At 40.8% G+C, this 16,766-nt stretch overlaps 1 protein-coding gene across 2 annotated transcripts in view; it reads left to right on the top strand.

Moving 5' to 3' along the window:
- Window positions 1-16,766, top strand: part of mafa (MAF bZIP transcription factor a) — a 74,699-nt gene that overhangs the window by 13,998 nt on the left and 43,935 nt on the right. Inside the window, exon 3 of one of the 2 annotated variants that reach the window (XM_063881908.1) lies at window positions 16,366-16,382. The exons of the other annotated variant lie outside the window; for it this stretch is intronic. The gene's annotated coding sequence lies outside the window, so the exon portion shown is untranslated. Of the gene's footprint in view, window positions 1-16,365; window positions 16,383-16,766 lie in introns of those variants that run through there. 2 annotated transcript variants of the gene reach the window in all.

Here is a 16,766-nt window from a genome sequence, read left to right on the forward strand (position 1 = left end):
CTCAGTAGACTGAAAATACAGCATGTGAGAATAAATATTGATAGGAAAGAGAAAATAGAAAGTTATGGTTGGATAGTTTTTAACTTTTCAAGACTTTGTGAAAGACATTGTGTCCAGTGACAAAGGAAATGTAAATTGGACACTGGTATACAATGTACACTTCTGTAAATATCCCATTGAATTTCTGTCACTGATCATTTCATCTTTAAATAAATAAATAAACTGTCCTGAAAAGTGAATGTCAAAGCACCAAACTTTGGCTTCATTGAGTGGTAACCTTAAAATAGAGGACAAGCAAGAAATGAGAGGAGATAAGAGGTAAGAAATGGAGAAGAAAGGAGGTGAGATGACATGAGATGAGAGGAAAAGAAAGTGGGATAAGAGAGGAGAGGAGAGGAGAGGAGAGGAGAGGAGAGGAGAGGAGAGGAGCCTGTATTAGTAGTAGCTGCAGGGGTAGTGGAGCCTGTATGTCTGCTTCATGGCTGTGTGAGCGCAGACATAACTATTGTGTTTACAAGGCTGAGTTGCTCTTACTGTTAAATTATTGGGGTGGGGGCGTGTTAAAGGAGGAGGAACAGAGGGAACGGGCGGAGGGGGTAAATATTTGTCCCTCTCTCTCATAGTTCTGGCTAACCAGGCTAAGGAATGCTCTTTGCGTTTTATAATTACAGAGTTTGGGTAGTGTCACCCTTGGAGAGTACATGGCCTCAGAGACCGGGTAGAGGATGACTTTCTGTAAACACAATGTAGTGACTGGGGCTTAAAGTGTGGAGGCTGAGGAGCGGCACACTTCTGCATGTCACTACTGTACTGAGGAGGCAGGTTTGGTTAATAGCCATATGTTGTGAGGTTACTCTCTGAAGTGAAACACAGGCACGCCAGGGCAGACCAAGCCATGAACTCAGTTGTTCACCTCGCTGTTGTCTTTTTTTTTCTTTAACAAGAGTTTGACACCTGGGAAAAAATGTTGTAGCAGAGTCAAAAAAGAAATCAAGAGACCCATCGGTCCTGGTTTGCATAGAACTGAGGGAACTGTACTTTCTCTGGCAGCCTCTGTATTATATCATCTTCAGTGCTTTGCAATGCTCTTAGGGTTATTTCCCCTCTCTGTGACCTGGCCATTAAAGGAGAGCGATGAGTTCACAGCTGATAGTCTCTGGTTGCGAGGAGCGGAGAGCAGTGTAGGATGACATTATCGGAAGCGGCTGCATTTAGATACCAAAAAAAAAAAGACACAAACAGAAAGAGAATACTATGGCGCACTTCTCTCCGTATAAACTTCTGTCTGCTTGGATTACACTAATGACCCCTGACAAACCATAATAAGACACATTCATCTGTATGGCTACTAGCCGTGACCAAAGGAATGGCTCTGTGTGTACTTTGCTATTTGACATTTTGCAGTACCAGATTATTGTAAGCAAAAACTCAAAGATTATTAGTTTCCTGTTGTGTCCATAAACCAATAAGTCATGTTAGAAAAAAAAGAACCAAGTTACAACCCAAAAGGCCACAACTACCATTAGAGAGAGGGATGTAAAAGGAGGGTGATGGAGAGGGACAAAGCTTTCCCTCCATCCCTGCGGCTGAAGGAGAATAGTTGTGGTGACGGGTTGTGACAGCTGAGGGAGCGAGGGAGCAAGAGGGGAATATCACTTCAAAATCCCCAGGAAACAGGGAGGAGGGAAGAGTAATTTAGGATGAAACGCCTGTAGTGTCTCGGAGGCCCTCTCTTTCTGCTGTCTTTCTCACTTTTGGACATACACACAGAGTGTGAACAAGTCTCTCTCTCTCTCTCGGTCTCTCTCGGTCTCTCTCTCTCTCGCTCTCTGAATCACACTCGCTTTTGGTTATAGATATTTACTTTATTAAGTCCCTAGTTACTGCATTACCATAATGATTCCGCCAATAAGTTAATACTGGCTCCTTGGCTGGATCTCTGGGTCACAATCAGACATACGTCAAACACATATGCCGTTCCGGAATTAGATGCACAAAGGACAAACACACTGACTCATTTTCTTCCCCGTCTCTTGATAGTATCCCTAATAGACCTCTCTCCCAGTGGCACACTGCTGTTGCAACATTCACCCACTATTGCTTTAATGAGATGTCTGTGCCGTTGTGTGTATGTGTCGGTATGAGTGTGTGTGCTTGTGTCTGCGTGTGCCTGAGAAAGAAAGATGTTAGCGATGCTTGTGGCCCTGTTTATCTCCACCCTTGTGTTGGAGTAGAGGGAGGTCAGAGGCAGGGCTGCCTGTATCCATCTCCATTCCCACGGCTGCTGTCTCACAGGCACAGTGGTCACAGGAGGATGAAAAGACTATGGATTTTTCTCCTCCTCCCTACACACACCAGAGCAGGAAGATTAGACAGAAGATGAGCACAGCCTGGCCCATTCAAAGCAGCTTTAAGCCCAACACTGGAGGCATCTGACCCGAGCTCTCTGGTTCATGGAGCACAAGTGCACACTCGACATGCGTGCACACACAGAAACACAAACACACACGCACCAAATCAACTAAGACAAGATTTCGTGGTTCACTTTTCTGGTTCAATGCTTGGTCATATAGTGCCTGGGTGTTAAACATCGAACCTATGACCTCTGTACATTAGCATGCTCCAAGCACACACTGGCACACACACGCTGACAGAAACAAGCACTGACACTCAATACAGGCAGCCCCAGATGGAGGCTGACAGTTGCATGTGTATAAAAGAATATTTTGGGGAAAACTTGATAGACAGTGAAGTGACGCAAAGGTGACGCGACTCAGGGGAGACATATGGGCGGGATATTGAGAAACACAGAATTTGATGCAGGCAAAGAGAAAGGGGGAGATATAATGCAAAGCACTGCTGTTCTCACTAACAATTTTAAAATGTTGATATTATTTTAGAAAAGCTTGACAAGTCTTATCAGTTCCCAGATAAGTCTACTCCCCCTTCTCCACCTCCTCAACCAGAATGCATGAGATCCTTATCACTGAAAACTGAACCAGTGTACACCGATAGCTGCAATCATATGGCTGCCTAAATTCCATTCACACACACACACACACACACACACACACACACACACACACACACACACACACACACACACACACACACACACACACACACACACACACACACACACACACACACACACACACACACACACACACACACACACACACACACACACACACACACACACACACACACACACACACACACACACACACACACACACACACACACACACAAAAGAGCACATGTTGGCCTGACAGGCAGCACTAACAACCTGTAAGGGCAGTAGACACTTCTGAAAGTGAGCAATCACTAAACTGTTTGTCTCTCTTGTAGATATTCTCAATGTCTTTTGGGAAATGTACTTACTTTTTGTGTGCTTCTGTGTCATATTGCATACTATTATCTTTGTTGTGGATCATGTATTTTTAGTTTTTTAGTTATCTATTGTCGCTCTCTCTATTTCTCACCTCAGTCGAGAAATAGTCGCTAAGCATTTGGCTTCCTAATTGAAACCAGGGATGGACATTTTGATTAAAAAACACTAACAGTAAGACAGGGAAAGGAGAGGGAGCGCACAGTAGAGAAAGTGTGGGCGGGCAGCAAAGCAAAACTAAACTACAGCGTCTGAAACTTAAAGTTATGTTGTTTCTATTCATGGAGTGTATTTGTTAAACTTAAAATAAAAGAAGACGAAACAACACACACGTCACACCGGCTTTGAGTCCTTGTTTGTAAAAGGTTGCCTCCTTTAACAAAGCCTCTAAGAAGCCAACAGTGTGACACAGTTGAAATATTTTCACGGACACATAACATGAATATTCCCCTTGATATACAAAAATCTTCCACAAGATGACTACTCAGATCCTCATACAGTCCAAAGTGAAGGTTTCAGAGGTCAAACTGTTGACACTCTTCTAGGAAGATAATACTGTGACAGCTGACAGACTCTCTGATACTTATAACAATTGAGGCAGGAAATGGTCAGAGACTGGTATGATTGAGTGTTTGTTATTGGTCATGGCGCAGTTTTTCGTTTAACGACGCTGGATGAAGTGTAAACCAATTATTTGCTACTGTTTTTAAGCATAGGTTCACCTTCGAGCATTGGCATTTAAGTGTGTTAAAGGAATCAAAATATGATGCAAACAAAATACTAAATTATACAGAAAGCTATCCTTTTTTTTCTAAACTAATGTGCTTGATTAAGACAACATTTAGTGTGTGTTGTTAAAATGCAATGTAGATGTGTGATCAAATGATACAGAACATCATCACACATTAATGGAATAACTGCTGCTAAGTACTGTGGTGTAAGACTTCTGAATAGGTTTACTGTTGTGTGTGCAAATGAAAGGCTTCACTAGACAGGCCTAGAGCAAGGTGGCAAGGCGGCAAGGTGGCAGTATGTCTGCGTCATTTGGGAGGTTTGCTTGTTGTCACGGACACACAGAGGGCAACCTTCCTATGAACAGGAGGTGGGTGCAGTGACATAAGCAGGGCACTGTGCCCTTACCATAAGATAAGATAGGATAAGAATTACTTCATTAATCCCGAACTGGGACATTTTTGTGTTGCAGCAGCATAATACAATACAAGGCATAGAAAATAATTAGCAATAAAAAGAAGAAATAAACAATGCTAAAGTGCAGACATCTCAAAGAAGAAATAGAAATAAAAATAAAAATAAACTGGCATTAGAGAAAAGATATATATATATATACAGTTGACAACGAAGATAAATAATCTATAAACTGTCAGACAAGTAAACACTAAAAGCACAATATAAAGTACACAAGACTCTCACAGCACCTACATATGGAGGGGGTCAAGGCCGTACACCCACATCACACACCAACACATTTTATATGGTGATGCTAAAGACAATCCATAAAATGATAATAACCGGATGTACCTTTCATTGTACGACTATTCTGCTTCCTTTGCCTGTCATAGTGTATGTTGTTCAAAGTGAATACATATTTTTTCAGTCTGTGAGAAGATACATTAACGCAGAGTGCGTCTGGTTGCATACACTTGGCAGCATCCTGCACACACACTGTGTGCGTGCTGTAAATAGCCAGAGTGTGCCGTGCATCTCTGCTGTGTTTGGACCTATTTTAGAGCTGACACAGGAAACAGGGCCATTCTGACAGCCACCCTGCCAGCCGGTACTGCACACAGCAGCCCCAGAACCTTCTGTCACATGAACATATACATATACACGTGCATGTGCGCACACACGCACAGCACACACGGCACTCAGACAGGCACACAGACAGAACAGATTCTTCTATGTTAGGAACACATTATCCAAATAATGCATGCAAAATTCAACTAATAACTTCATGTTCTTTTTAAGTCAACACTCCACTTATCCCTGTGTTATCCTCAAACGCTGACTGGAAAGACCTTTAACAAAAGCCCACTGCTGTGTCACTTGGCAGCCCCATGTCCCTCATCCTGTCTTCAGGATTGTACATTTCAAACCTTGCAGTGATAATGATAACTCTGGCAGAGGGGAGCTCAATTACCCAAGACACAGGTTTTCGCTTTCAGCGGTGTGAGACAGCTGGAAACCTGCTGTAGTATACAGAGTTAATTTAGAGTTAATTCATTTTGGGTTTTTTTGTGATTTTTTCTTTTCGTTTGTCCACCAGGGGTGATGTAATTTAATTCAGCATCTTGTAATTTATTCATTTGCTAAATACTTTGAGCGACTCAGTGAGTTTACACCTAAATTAAGTTGCATCTCAGTAACGCTAGCTCATTTAGAGATGGTATGCATACAGACATAAACGCCTCTTCAAAGGCTGAGGCAGAGTCCCGCTCACCAGCCTCTCATATTTGGGGTGGAAGATAAATTCTGCAGGCTGCTCCTGCCTCTCTATGTAATTATGTGCATGGTGATGTGCTTTTACAGCCTGCCTAACAGTCGGAAATTATCTCTTGGAAATGAAGTCCAATTAATTGTGGCACTTTGGAGACGTACGTGTGCAGAAACAGTGTAATGACACTTACCAGGAAATTGGCTCCTGTTGAAATATTAAATAAATAAGTTGTGCGATGAAACAACCTTGTTTGATACTGACAAACGTAGCTTGTTCATTCAGTATTTTTACACACAGATGCATGTAACCATGATGTCATGGGTTTAATTTAGCTCGGGCCCGCATCTTGGTCACTGCTTCGTGACAGCTATTGAATAAAAGTAAAACACAATAGGCTATATATATATTTTGACCAAAAAAGGCAGATATAATTCATTTGAACTAAGTATGGGAGCATATGTGATCCAACCTAAAATGGGAAAGTCTATAAAAGTGAAGAGCAGTCTTTTCGGGTCAGTGACATACTGTGTCACACCACAGCAGCTCTCAATTGTAAGACATGCTCTGTTGAGGCAGCACTTTCGCAGACTAGCACCTTTTGTTTTTGTCACTGGGAATGTGTGTTTTGCCCAGATCTTTCCAGACAACCCATTCATAAATTTGATTTCCTTTTTAATTTTATATTTTCTATAATCTGAAAAGTCCCCTGAGTTGAGAGTACACTTGTTAAATATAGATGTTGTTTGAAAGTATCATTTATCACTATTTAGGTAATATGACTGGCTATTTTTCTACATTTAATGTATCTAGAAATCATTTTTATAAAACAGGGGTCATGTTTGGAAGAAGTTAATACAATTCTCGTTCTTTTAAACATCACCTTTCACAAGACCTGTTCTCTCACATGTGTGCGTGTTTGGTTTGTATACCACCACATCTTTATTTATTCTTTCATATTTATCAAATCTACTTGTCCATTATGTTAGATCATTCTGCTGTGATACAGTTATGCATAACAACTTGCTGGTCAGTATGTGTGGTTGTCTGTCTGGATGTGTTAGGGCCTGCTATAAGCCCATTTCGGCCCAGCATTATGGCACGTAAATGGCAGCGAAGTGGTGTGAGTGTCAGCCGTAACGTGTGCTTGGCAGGCATCGGCTATGCTATTAGCAAGCGCTAACAGTTTTATTATTAGAAAATAAACGGTGCGCTGCAAAACTCTGAATGTTATTAGCACCTCACCATCTGGGTCTGACAGCTGTGTTCAGCCACCATCATAGCTGAACTGCTAACAGCTATATCTGAAATCTCCACTCTTTATCTACAGTACTTTCACACTCATCCTCTATCTGCCATGTTCTGTACCGCTCTTTCTCTGTCTCGCTATCTTTCTTTCTTCTTCTTGCAGACACAGATACAGTGAGTGATAATAACGCAGCAACACAAACACCTTAATTTGATTGACTCACATACACACATGAAGCGCAGTAAAGGTCTATAAACATAGGCATTTTGTCTTAGAGGAATGTGTTTCAGTTTTGATGGTAAGCTCATGCTTATTGTCTTAATTACGCTGTTAAATTAAGTTAAAAAGAACCAGAAGCAAAACCACAAACATAAATCTCCTTTCTCAGAAATTATGTCTTTCAACTCTCTATGTTTTACACACAAGAGACAACAGCAGCCTCTTTAAGGTGTTGTTTAAAGGGTTAAAACAGGGAGAAAAAGAAGCACACGTCTTGTTTTTGCTGGCAAGTTAACTTCTTAAATGTTTTGCTTTTATGCACATGCGTGAGAGTGTCTGCACGGATACCTTTAAAAAAAGAAATCTGCATGTGTGTTTTTCCTCCCCATCACACAGCTTTGTAGGGCTTTATTTAAATAGATAACTTGCTACTAGAAGCCCCCAGCATCCCCAGAACCCCCTTACTTTTCTTCTTGCCTCACAGTGCTCCACAACAAACCCCATAGAAAGGAGGCACCTCCAGAAATGAACATTCTTATTGCAGACACTGCAGAAAAGCTTACCCTGCAGTGCTTCTCTTTCTCCAACAGAAAATACTTTTCTTCTACTAAAACAGGCCAACTACTTCGAGGGGTGCGTCTCCCGTGCTCCACCTAATCTACATGCATACTTACCTCCCTTATATTTAGGTATGTCGCTACCAAGCAGCGTGAAGGACTCTGGATGGCAGAGGAATCTATTTCACATATAGATGCACAGGGCTAGTGTACAGGAATAAGATATATTGAACAGGGAAATAGTGTGTTTCAAATTCACTGACCCTCTTGTGATTTCTGCCATGATTATCCGGTGTCTAGTTCTATTTATTTGAGTGGTTCTCTGCTGTCTGGTGAAGGGACCAGTATAAAAAAGACGTGTTCTTAAAAGCTGTAAGTATGATAAAGGCTTGTATTTGTATCCTGATTACTTTTGTGACGTAGCCTTTGAAGGCATAACATACAGCAACTTTAAATACCAAAGGAAATACACCATGTAGCTTCTAACAAATATTTGTCTTTATTTGATGAAAAAGGAACACTGTTAAAATAATCTCTCTTCAAAACTAATTCCACATTGTGATATGTATCAGACCATGTTCATGAGCAGCCACAAAAGAAACACTATTCATGACAGCCACCTTCTGTAGTTATAACCCAAATATGTAAACATCAGAGATTATTGACCATATCTCTAAACTCGAAATATAAATTACACTCGTGCAAACAGACTGCTGTCAAAATGTATGCAAAGCCTAAAACACTGATAGTAATTGTGTATCTTAATTAAATCCCATATTAACACTAATACAACCAGTTCAGCCACATTAAAAAAAGTCTTTATTTTGTATATGGTTTTTCAAGTTTACAAACCCTGCACGCACATAAGTCATCACTAGCAACTACTTTAAAATCATACATGGTGCATCTACAAGGCTAGCATTGTGGGTAACCATTTTTGAAATATGAATGAACACTCCCAGGTCGTAAATCCTCTGTAATTAGTGTGAATGTGCAAGGACATTGATGCAATTTTTAAGCGCGTGCTTGTTTTTTGCACGTGTTTACAGGGTGATACAATAAGTGTGTGTCCAGAAGATTGTTAAATAAGCCTCACTGTTATTTGACCATTAGTTATGATCTTTGTTTAGGTAAAAGAGATTCATACTTAGTAAAAAAAAACTTGTGAATTACTTGTTTAGTATTCAGAACTTTGCTTTGATTTTAAATAATTATAAGATTTGCTTTTTGGATGAAAGAAAGGGAGTAATTATATTATTTTGGGCTATGGACCTGTTGAAATACATAACACATTGACTGAAGCATGCTGGCATTTATTTTAGCAGTACATGAATACAGTCTAAACAAACAGTTTCTGAAATGGAATCATACACCCTGCGGGCAAGCACATTCATTTCACTCCCCCTGATGTTTGCAAAAGGGACCATTTCTTTTTGATGGGGTTTGTATTTGTGTTTGTGTGTTCACACAGCTAAATGTGCACATCTGTGTGCTACGTGGTTAATGCACTTGACTTGAGCCTGACCACAAATCAAAGCGAAGGCTGGTGGGTACCACATAAGAGAACAGAAATGAAGCACATAAGTGTCGAGATCAAACAGATCCTCCCCAGTCAAAAGCTCCCCCAGAGGGGCAGGAGGGCTGCGAAGCTGCTCAGTGAATGTCTCATTTAGAAGAGGCAGCAAGGCAAACGCTAACGATGTGATAAGACAATGAATTACTACAGAGAAAAAGATCAGTGATGTCATTTTCCTTTGGTATATGTGTTTGCAGCTGTAAAGCATTTAATGTCATCTTTTTTAATTAGTTGTACATGTTCAGTATGTAAATAAAAACATGTTTTCAGTGGCTGTATTATATGTTAGTCTGAACTGAGATCAGAGCTGAAGTGGTCCAAACACAGCAGACAAAGGGAGTCTGAGGACAGATGAGGAATGGCATTGATGAGAGGTTTCTGTCACTGACTTGGCTGTGAGCCAAAAACTAATGTGGACTGTGGAGTGTTAGAGTTTGACAAGACTGAACACTGTTTGTCTGACAGCCAGCTTACTGCTCTGTATCTGAGACCAGATCATAACCAGACCCCTTCCACATATTTCCCTTTTTTTTAATTCAGTTTTTCTCTTTTTCTCCTTCTCTTTCACTAGACCTTTACACTTCTTTTACATAGTATTAAAAGACTATTATTACATTACATATATCTTTCCCTTCATATACACCTCATCCTTACATCCATATTCCAGGCATGATTGGATTCAAAATATATCCACATGTTCATATTTGAATAGACTATGAATACAGAAATACAAATTGTTGTGCTGCTGATCTTTAGTACATTTAGTGTCCATATATGACAGGCTGAGTGCACAGAAAAGGTCTCAGTTTTCCATCAATCCGACTAAGTTGGGAGACCATTGACAGTTGCAGCCACATATACACCACTGTGTGTTTTCGATACACTTAAGTTGATTTGAAATGAGTCCCTAAAGCCATCCCATCTATGCAAGTACCAAGATGAAGTAGTACTCTGATGGAGCTCTGGGAATACGTCAAAGAGAAAAGGTTAGGAACCCCTGCCATAGCTTACATTGTACAGCATTTAGTCAAACATACCACTGTTGGGCTCCCATTTTCTCTAACTGTCCACACTTGTCGTCGCCTCATTCATCTCAGATAGTCACCATCCGTTCAGGAGCTGTGTTGGCTTTATTTGGCTGTGTTGGCTGGCTTTATTGATGGCAGTGTGGCAGAACCAAAGACAGCTTTATAAAAGTAATTCCTCCCTACTGACAACCAAATTATTCTGAGGGAGAAATATTGACTTATCTTGTCCATTGTCCCTGCTGTACACATTCAACCACCAGAGCCATGAATACAGTAGCCCATTTTTACACACGAAATAAAGCTTGTATTCCACTTCCTCTCCTTTTGTGATTTGTAAGTGTGATACTCCAAAGTTATTTAGGTTTCCAAAGATGATAGATTTGATAAGTTACGTCTCAAATGGAGGAAATGCGTAAAGTGAATGGGTAAAAAGGGGGGAGTATGTCGTGAGTACTGCATTGAGAAAATGTTATTACATAAATGGACTATGCAAGACAAAGACTTTGATATTATCATAATTAAAAGTGAACAGCACCATATGGTGAGGGAGAGGAGCTGCACAAAAACAATCAAATTGAAAGCCTCTGAGTGAACAGAAATACATGAAATTCTCATTTTTCAGCCAGAAGAACTGACAAAGTCTAAAGATACACGTCTTTATAACCTTCTCCTCTCCTCGTCCTGTATGAGTGTATGCCTGGTCAGTACCCTGGGCCCTGCTGGGGTCTACAGTATGCTCCAGGAATAGTCCGGTCACGTGGCCGCTCTGTGGGATCTGTTCCCCTGGCAGGAAGCTGTTATATGGTTACAGTTATTTTTGTTGTCTGTCTGGGGATAGTTTTTACTGCGCTCGAGAGGATCAATAATTGTCATTAAAAGTCTGCGTCACCCGGTGCCCTCTTTGAGCAGGACAGTGTGTAGGATACAGAGGCACATGCATGTGTATTTCGATATGCGAGTAATTTGTTTTGGTGAAAATGTCTGCGATTTTGCAGATATCGAACGTTTGCCTCGTTTATTTAGGAAGGTAAATGACATGCGAGTTGACAAAAAAGTGTTGGTGGTTTATTTTAACGAAAATGTCAGAGTATGGAAAAAATGCGAATTATGTTATGTGAAAGGAAATGGGATGCGAACAGTGTGGTGTGTGAGGTTTTGAGGTGTTTTTAGATGTGTTACAAGACTTATGGTAAGCGTGGGTCAATCACAGTGTGTTGTTCAAGTAAACTATAGTCATTTTCATTTGTTATAGCTACAGCTCATCTACTTACAGTCACACAATGCCCTTTACTGCTTCGAGCTGCTGCATCCGTCTACTATCCTTTGTCCCTTCCTGTCTGGAAGGCCACACACACGTCCCCGTCCATAGCATGTCTGCGGAGTATCTGTGTCTCTCTATAGCTTTCCTTCTGTATACAGTATATGTGCCACCAAAGCCCTGAAGCTGCAGTCGGCCCTGGGGACTCAGAGAGGAGGTCCTATAACAGCACAGGCAACGGAAGCAGGCTCCTAGCTAATTGGTTCCTGTGTTAGCGGCAAACACAGAGATGGTGTCAGAGTCAGCACTTCCCTCCCTCTTCCAACGTTCCCTCTCCTTTTTCCTTTTTCTCCATCCCTCCCTGGCTGCCAACCTCAGACGTCGTAGGTTTGACATCCCTTCAGGACACACGCCTGAGCTAATAGGTACATAGCAAGATGTTTGTGTGCTGACAGAGGATCGGGCGTGACTCCACCGCTGCCAGTTTGATCAATAAATCCAAAAAGTATTTTATTAAATGTTTCTAAGAAAACATAAAATCAATGAAATGATGAATATTGTAAGTATTTATTTCGTCTTACTTATTGTGTTGCACTTTTTATTCCTCCATCCACACCTCATATTGTGTCCGTCATTATATTCTTCTGTCCTCTGTATCTTTCTCAACCCACATCCATAGAATACTTCATTTACGGAGCAGAGGAAGGTCACTATGTAACTGTGTTTATGTCACCCCACCTCCAAACACACACCAATGACAAGGAAGGGAGATTCTAGTCCAGGTAATCACAGCTTGTAGGTGTCCGTGCTCTAAAAAACTGGTGTAAAGATGCTCTGTGTGTGGCTCTTCATACTGCAAAAGTTAAAGACTGTGCAGTGTATCCCACTGAGATGTGGACCTGAAGAAAACAGGCCTTCTCCTGCTCTGATCACAGAGTATGTGTCTGTTCGGCCACAGGCTGGTTCTGTGTGTTTATCGTCACAGTATCCTTCTCACACATGGGAACAGACTTTGTGAGCCTTGCTTTGACAATGACTCATAAAGTATTATCCCCTACTTTAACATATTTCTGCCTAAGGGTAAATAACGTACCCATGTGCTGTATTTCAATGGAAGTTAAGTTGGTGGGGAACAATTTTAAATACATTTCTGCAGTCACGTTTGATTTACAATAACTGGTTCTGCTTTTTCAGCAAGAGGAAGTGGACCTATGAGGGTCACGGTGGATGATGTATCTTTTATAAGACAAGACAAATAAATGTGTGCTGTGCCTTGTTATGTGGAAAACAAGAAATATTAGTGATGTAGATAGAAAAGTAAGTGTCTCTTTTGGTTGTGTTGAAACAAGAGGCCAGTCCTTACATGTGCTTCAAGTTAGAAAGACCTTAAAATATTGAATCATGATGTCGTAACCTAAGTTTCAAACAATACATATACCCTGGTCCCCACTTTGTCCTGTCGTCCCTCTAAAAACACTCCACCTTTTGGGAGATAGATGATCAGACACAGTTCAATCCTTGAATTACCTTACACTGTATTTACGATAAATGTTTATGAAAATGAAAACAAATATCATAGACTTTTTACACTGTCTAACTTCTAATGATCACGTGAGTTCTGTATTACGATATGATCGAAAAAATTGCATACACATTGATCATTTCCCATATAAATGACTCAGTTTGGCATTCAATTACTTAAACAAGTTTTTCTCAATGAAAATTTATAATGGACATCATTTTTTTTGTAGCCAAGGTTAACCTGCTGTAGGGAAACTTTACAAGAGCTGTTTGAACACATATCAACTATGAGATGAGACCTCTATCTACCAATAGATGATTTGTGTGGCAGACCCCGGTCCATGGTCACACTCCTGTAACATCCCTACAGTCTTCTCCCAGCCTGACGGCTCCACTGCTGACCTCCTCTATAAGGGTGGCAGCCTGGGCTCGGCCCTGTCTCTGTCCCACTACATTAAACATTGATGGAGCTGTAAGGGAAGGCTGGAGTCTGTCTCCTACTTTGGTCTGGCCCTTGCCTATAGCAGTTTTTTTCATGGCAGCAACATGTCTCCTTTCAATTTTTTCCCCTTCCTTTTCGATTTATATCTTGCTACTGCTGTGGTAATTTGAATGTGGTGTTCTTTCTGCAGCAATACGATGTGCAGTATAAGAGACACATAACATCTCAAGAAATGAGAGTGATAAGTGTCTGCTGCTCTCTGTGGCCAGTTCACAGCAGTTAGACGTGACTTCCTGGAAATGACTCTGTGTGTATGTGATTCCTGTATTTGCATCTCTGTCTATGTGCGGTGAATTTATGTTATGCATTATACTCTTACCACACAGCACGGCTATACGAAAGGAAGTGGTAGGAGACACAAAACGGCAATACTTCCCTTCCTTTAACAGTGTGTTTTTGTGTGTGTATGTTCCAGTACTGCTGCATAACATCAGAGCATCCCTTAGCATCTTGTAATTGCATCATGTTTAAGATCACCAAGACATTTTTGATTAAAAACACCCCTCATTATTTGTTTGAAATTAAAAAATAAGTGCATACACGCAGCTATTACAAATCAATTGATATATTAAATGCATATGGGTTCTGTCTTTGCCCAAAAAATTAACATGGCCAGCTTAACAACTATTAATGACAAGTCTGAACACTTACTGATCCAAGAGGGATTTATTTGCCTTCTCTGATCACACATCCTTTCCCCACAGAGTCTGAGAGATCTGCTCTACAGTACAATCAACAAGTGGTGGAGTTCAGCTGTATTCCAGACCTAACACTGAATCCTGTTAAGACTGTAAATGTATTTATAGAGTGTAATGTGAGCCGGGTACGGGTATTAGACTGGGAGAGAATAAAAGGTTGTAATGTAGCATTTGTGAGAATTGATGTCTGGTGTGTGTCTGTTTAAATGTGTGAGATCTCGAGAGACCACAAATGTGTGTGTGTGTGTGTGTGTGTGTGTGTGTGCGTGTGTGTGTGTGTGTGTGTGTGTGTGTGTGTGTGTGTGTGTGTGTGTGTGTGTGTGTGTGTGGTGTGTGTGTGTGTGGTGTGTGTGTGTGTGTGTGTGTGTGTGCGTTTAGCTGTTTATGCATGGCTGTAGAAGCTTGTGTTTTGCAGGATTACATTTGACTATGTGGCCATAGGGTATGAAAGGGTTATAGACTGGGTTTTGTGCCAGTAAACTGGTGTGTTGGGTCCGGAGATCTGCTGGCAGACCTGCACATGCCCCTCTGCCAGTAACTTGTCATACAGCCCTCAGGCGAACTTCCATGCAACACAACTGAGTACAGCAGGGCTATTCTCTCTGTTCAGAATAACACAAAGCAGAGATGTTTAAGGTCATTTAAACATGCAGCATGTCATATTCTGCTTTAAAACTTAAAACAGGTGTGTTTAATGAAAGTACACAACAAATATATATAACATTGGTCGGTTTGGTGTGTTTTTATACATTTCAATGCAGTAACGTATTATATCTGTAACATAAGATAATGGTGATACAGTGCAAATACACACAAGATAAAAAGGTTATGATTTGAATAACAATTGGTTTATTTGATGCTTTGGATTTCTCTAACCTAGAACAATCAGATGTGATAAGATCATCCGAATTGGCAAAACAATGCTTAGGATTCTCACTCATTTGAGGAGATCAAACCAGTTGTGTGCTAACGAACAGAGATTCACATGAGAATAATCCTAAGTGAAATAATCACAGCTCTGAGCAACAGCAAACGGGGATGAATAAATAAGACTGACTAAATAAATGATCAGTGATTGTTTGGCTCTAAGTGCCTTTGCTGTAGCTCAGCATCCTGATTTAGTCGAAGCCTTCAGCCATCCCTCAGCGGAGCTATGGTCTTAGCGGAAGAGAAATGGCTAAAAAGCCCCATTCTTCTTCATACCTTCAATATTCAATGAGAGCGCTAATTGCAGTGTGCTGAAAGAAAGAAAAAAAGGAAGGGAGCTAGAGAGGGGAGGTGGGAGATGGGAGGGATCTACTGGCTAATGGTCCGTAGGGTGAAAATAAAAGAGGAAACATGGGGATTGAAAAAGTTAGACATATCCTCAGGAGGTTCCTTCTTCTGTGTTGTTACCTGTGCTTCTCTTAGCTATAATGCTAATGCTCATTAGCTAGTCTGTGTGATATCCACTAATATCAGGGCTAATGCCAGCGACCGCCACCAGGAGCACTCTGGCGAAGTAAGTGCATCGAGTGGTTATGCACACTTCTCTGTTCTTTCCCTTTTTTTTCTCCTTAAAAGTAAGTTGGAAAGATATCTTGGAATTTATTCGCTCAAGGTGCACCCATTTGTGGAATTGGGGGATGCATATGCATTAAAAAGTCTGTGTGTGTATAAAATGCAAACGCAGCACTTTAGCCTTCCCTCATCCTTCCACCCTCGGTTCTCCCTTTAATCTCTGGCTGAGTTATAATACAATAAGTCCCCATAATCATAGGATCTCCTCTCGACTTACCTAGGATGAATGAATGAGTTTAACAGGAAGGCGGAGGGAAAAGGGAACAATATTTTACTGTTGACTATAAAAGAAATCATAGTAAAATATAGTTGATGATGAGTTTTGTAATTGAATATGTTCTTTATGACCACCAGGGGCAGCGTGTACAGAACGTCAGGTGCCACACTGCAGCCTCTCCTTCTCCTCTCCTCTACAGTCAGCCCTTTCACTGTCCCCTGGTATACGGCAACTAAAATACTGCTGATCGGAAGTTTTTCTCATAAATCATGCCATCTACCAAACAAAGCAATAAATATGTTTGTTTGCATTATTGAAGGAAAAGTATTGCCTTAGGTCAGCTTTAAGCCGCAGTGTGTGTGTGTACGTGTGTGTGCACCCATTCTTAAAAATACATGTTTACTTGAGTGTGTGCTTACCAAGTATGTTTTTGCTCTAAAATTATTTTATTATTTGCTTAAGAAAAGCATATTTTGTTGAGTCGACTCTCTTTTTTACACAGTAATAGTATTTTTGATTGCACAGCCAATCAGAAATC

This window comes from Eleginops maclovinus, chromosome 4 (genome assembly GCF_036324505.1).
Source record: "Eleginops maclovinus isolate JMC-PN-2008 ecotype Puerto Natales chromosome 4, JC_Emac_rtc_rv5, whole genome shotgun sequence".
In the NCBI taxonomy this organism is placed as follows: domain Eukaryota; kingdom Metazoa; phylum Chordata; class Actinopteri; order Perciformes; family Eleginopidae; genus Eleginops; species Eleginops maclovinus.